Here is a 4,937-nt window from a genome sequence, read left to right as displayed (position 1 = left end):
GCAACTGTCTGGAGATGAGCAAGCTGCACCTGTGAATGGCCTCCTGTGCCTGCCCACCCCACCTCCTCCAGATTCTCTGTCCTTCGGCCCGTGATGCCCTCATCCCTCACCCGGCCCCTGCTCTTTGATCTGTTGCAGCCTGAGGAGGGGACGGTGCTCAGGCTGCAGGAGGAAGGTCACTTCAGGGGACCCAGGTCCCTGTCCCAGTTGCTCTGCCCGTGAGAACCCCAGGACCTGAGGACTAAACCATGGCCATCCTCACTTACCACAGACTCCCCCCACTGAGCCCCCAAACTGGGCTCTAGAACATTCTGATCATGTCCTTCAAGTGGCTGCTACCAATCACTGGAAATGGAAGTGATTTTCCCGGTCCCACAACTGTCCACGGTGTGGTATGTTTCTCTACCAGCTTTCTTGACTCTCACGTCAGGCTCTGTCACCCCGAGGCCTGCCCCAGGCTTGGTCACAATTTCTAGCCAGAGCTCCTCGTCCTGGCAGTCGTTCCCCCTAAGCCCACGCGAGGGCGCCTGACACCACAAAGCTCAGACACCAGTATCGCCTGGGGTGTCTGCTCCCCTTGCAGGGACTTACAGCTCTCAGCTCTGGGCCCCCCATTTCCCAGGGTCCAGCAGATGCCTGGAGCCCAGGAAACAGATCTCCAAGCCCCCACCCACCTGCAGGTCCCAGGAGCCTCTGGTGGAGGCCCACCTCCCTCCCTGGTGGCCTTGGCCCTCAGGAAAGAGGCTGAGCAAGGGGTGCAGGGAGCCAGCGTCACCCCCCAACTCATTTCACTCCCATCCTCCTAAGACCCCGCTGAGCTCCTTTCCTGACTCCACCCCATCACCCATCAACTGTTCAAGCCCCCAGCAGAGGCAGCCCCTCTGAGACAAGCTTTGTTCAGATTCCTCTGCTAACACCAGGCTGAGCCCTGAGTTCGCTCTACTGTGACATTTCTGTCCCTTGGATGTAACAGGGGTAGTGTGGGGCAAGTTTCATGTCCCCACCCCCACCGCCACCCAATAAAGGAAACAGGAACACTAACCATCAGCCACATGAACTCACTGGTGCCTCCCCTCCACGCAGGCTGCCTGCCACCAGCAGTCCTCCAGGGTGGCATTCTGCAGGGCCAAGGCTCCTCCCTGGTGTGCCACCCCACCCCCCAGCGCCTGGCAACTAGTAGGTGCTCAGCGAATGGCCATTTCCCCACAATTCTTTATAAGGAGAAGCTCCAAACATGCAGGAGAGTTGAAAGAACAAATACACCGTTCACTGAAGATTCAACAGTGAATATTCTTACCTGGCTTGCTTCGTGTGTGTATTGTTGGGAAATCATTTGGAATTGAGTTACAAATTTTTTCACATCATTCACCTATACAATTCAGCATGTTTCCTAGGAATAAGGACCTAAAAACCTCGACATAATTAAATGGCTACTGTGCGTGCTAACTTGCTTCAGTCACGTCTGACTCTCTGTGACTCCATGGACTATAACCTGCCAGGCTTCTCTATGGGATTCTCCAGGCAATACTGGAGTGGGTTGCCATGCCCTCCTCCAGGGGATTTTCCTGACTCAGGGATTGAACCTGAGTCTCTTATTATGTCTCCTACATCAGTAGGCGGGTTCTTTACCTCTAGCCCCGCCTGGGACTACTAGATGACTAGTTTTAGTGAGGTGCCCTTTGTGCAGGAAGCCACCCTCTCCAAGTGTGCAGTCCACTTGGCAATCCTCCAATAGCAACCCACTCCAGTATTCCTGCCTGGAAAATCTCATGGACAGAGAAGCCTGGCAGGGTACAGTTCATGGGGTCGCAAAGAGTCAGACATAGCGATTAAACAGCCAAGTGTCCTGAGCTAGCAGAGGGAGTGGGTGGAACCCACCTCCCAGTTCCTGCCAATCCCTCCCCCCCTCCGCCCTCAGAAAGGCAGAGCTCGGGAGAACCGTTTGGCTGGAGGATGACAGACACCAGTTCCATCTGGGAAGCCAGGACAACCCCATCCCACCCCCGCCCAGGAGCTGGCAATCGGGCTGAAGTCAGAGGCCACGGACACCAGCAGAGGGTTGTAGTGAGCCGGGTGGGAGTGAAGTCCCTGGGGGTGGGATAAACACCGGCACAGGAGCCTGGAATAGCACCCGGGGTGTGGGCTCCAGCCCTCCTCTCACCCGGCTCACCCAGGGTGCCGCCAAGGCTGCCAGGTCTAAGCCACCGAGGTGGGCACATGGGTCCCCTCTGCCTGCAGGCCTAGGGGTCAGGCAAGGAGACGTTCACGGCCACCTTTGCTGGAGGAATTAAATATAGAACAGGGAGACACAGTTGCCAGGCAGAAGCAGGAGGCGCTGTGAAAAGAACAGTGCTCTCTGTGGCGACAAAGCCATGAGAGCCTGCTATGCATGTGCCAAGGCTTCCGGGCAGATTCTGACCCTCACGGTGGCCTCTGAGCTGTGACTTTGTTCCCACTTCACATGTGGGGCATCTGAGGTTTAGATGGGAGTCCTTTCCCCAACATGGTTCTGCCAGGCAGAGAAGCCTCATACAGACAGTTTAGAGCCCAGGTTCCTGCCACCATAGCAACTGCAGGTTCCGGGGTCACCACCCCACCAGCTTGGAGCCAAACTCCTCTCGAGTTTTTCTCTGGAACGCTGGACATGCTGGGGCCTTGGCTCACAGCTGCCCACCAGCCTGCAATGCACAGAGCAGGTGCTTCAGCAAGCGTCTGACAGAACATGACTGCAGGGCCTTGGTGGGGTCAGAGCCCACCCGTGGGGGGCTGGAGGCCGGCAGAGCATGTGTCCCCCTCCTGAGTTGCCCTTGCAGGCCCTGCAGTGCCTCTCTGGGAGCCGGTCTGGTGCAGAGACACAGGCCAGGTGGGCACTGGTACCTGCTGCCCTATGTTTCCCACCCTGCCCAAGGTGTGCCAACTCTGGTGAGCCCAGAGTGGCTGGTTCTAATTCAAGGGCTCTGAGGGCTCTGAGCTGGCTCAGCTCCAAAGCAGGGCCTCTTTCTGGGCCTCAATGAAGCATGCCCGTGAGTCAGCATGGAGACTCAGCCGGAGCAACAGGAAGGGCAGGGTGCAGAATGAGGAGCCAAGGATGGTGGTGGTGGGGTAATGCCTGGAAGAACGCGAGTCCCTACAACCTCCACGGGCTGCAAGATCCTTGCCCAGCAGATTTTTCCAGAAAAGTTCTGTCATGACCACGCCACAGGTAACGCCAGATAGATTCCACGGGGCTTGAGCGGGTTTGTAAACCTGCGGGACTCCAGCCTGCCCTGCCCTGTTCCCTCACCCATGAATCCGCGCTGAGAGCTGTGTCACACACTCGTAGCCCCGACACTAGCCTGAAGGAAGGCTAAGGCGGGTGGGCGAGAGAGCAGGGACAGAGACCTTCAACGCTCACTTCTTGGTTGTGTAATGATACTTGATTAAAATGAAGTCACACAGTGCATCTTTTATTAGACATTATTTTAATACCATATCAAAACACCTTGACTAATGAAGAAAGCCTTTTCCCCCAGCTTTGAACATTTTTTTAAACATTTTATAAGGTTTTTTTTTTTGTTTTGGATTTTAATATATAAATACAGAAACCTATCTTGCCGGAACTGATGTCACGCGTGAACATCAACAGCTAAAATGTTCTCAAACAGAATACCTGAAAACAGGGGCAGCTGTACACATCCTTTTAGTCTTTTGTTTGTCTAAGTTTTTTGGAAAAAAGAAAGAAAATACACAGGGGTCTAGGAAAAACGTTCAGGCATTTTTGCAGGACACTTGTGATTGTTAAATCCTCTGAACTGACCAGAACCAGGAGGGAAGTGGGAAGGAGAAATGGGAAGAAGGGGGAGAAGGTCCTGATGGGCTTGTTTTTGGCAACAAAGTCAAGATATCGGGGTCCCCAGGGGAGAAAAGTGCAAAATCAAGCCAGAAAAATGGGGGGGGGGGGAATCAAACAAACAAAAAAACCAAGGCAGAGTGGTTGATGGAGAGGCCGCTGGATGCCGGGCACAGGAGGGCTGTGAGCTCGCTCCGCGCCCCTGGGACTTGAGTGGCAAGAACCCGGCTCTGTTCGTTTGTCACTGAGTGGGTTCTGGCCGGGCAGCAGACAGCGATCTGTAAACATCACGAGGGAAAACACCAGTCGACACTAGACTTTTTGCTTTTTTTATAATTTTTTTTTTTTTTGTAAACACTTTAGAGACAGACCCACAATGCCTTTCAAAGGTGAAAAAGAAAATGCCCTTTCCCTCCTGGGATGAGGATGAGGGGAAGGATAGCGGGTGATTCTTTCTTCTCTCAAACTGGCTCTCATCCAATCTGGTGTCCTCAGGGAGAAAGGGGGGCCATTCTCTGGAAGTCAGTGCAGGAGGGCGCCCTGTTCCCACTGCTGTCCCCAGCTCAGCTCTGCCCCAGTGTCCGAAGCCTCCTCTCAGGAACGGGGCCCTGGCTGTCCCTGTGGGGACCGGAAGATGTCAGTCGAGCTTGGTGGGCCCGAGGCCGGCCGTGTGCGTCCTGCGGAGGCCGGGCTGGGGCGCCCCCCGAACCGGAAGTCATGCTGGGAATCTGGACTTGCAGCCGGTGCCAGGCTCCATGCCCTCTGCCTCTTTCTTCCCCTCGCGTTTTCTTCACCCCACGTCCTCAGTTTTTGAGGTGAAGGTAAAAAGAGCAAGTGTCCCTGAATAGTTTGACATCGTCAGCTGTTCTGGGGGTTTACTTGGGATAAATGAAACAAACCTAACAAAGAACAAAAGAAAACAAAAAAACAAGAGAAAGAGGGAGACGAAGAGAGAACGAGAAAGAACGGAAAGAGGCCCCTGAACCCCTGGGTGTGAGATGAGGTGAGTTTTGGTTCCTCTGGGGATGTTGTCTGTTTGGCGGAAGGGACAGGTAGGATGAGGACAGGAGAGGACATTCAGCAGTAAAGCAAGGTGCCCAAGGGAGAC

General features: G+C 54.5%; 1 protein-coding gene across 1 annotated transcript in view; it reads right to left on the bottom strand.

Moving 5' to 3' along the window:
• Positions 1-3,425: 3,425 nt before the first annotated feature.
• The window catches only part of ZNRF1 (zinc and ring finger 1, E3 ubiquitin protein ligase), a gene marked incomplete at its 5' end in the record, with an annotated part of 87,466 nt that continues 85,954 nt past the window's right edge, over positions 3,426-4,937 (bottom strand). The window contains one exon of the mRNA XM_010850853.1: positions 3,426-4,447. The remainder of the gene's footprint in view (positions 4,448-4,937) is intronic.

The sequence above is a fragment of the Bison bison genome, unplaced genomic scaffold (assembly GCF_000754665.1).
Source record: "Bison bison bison isolate TAMUID 2011002044 unplaced genomic scaffold, Bison_UMD1.0 scf7180017864295, whole genome shotgun sequence".
Taxonomy (NCBI): domain Eukaryota; kingdom Metazoa; phylum Chordata; class Mammalia; order Artiodactyla; family Bovidae; genus Bison; species Bison bison.
The sequence above is the reverse complement of the archived record's forward strand: the minus strand, read 5'-3'. Positions and strand labels throughout refer to the sequence as shown.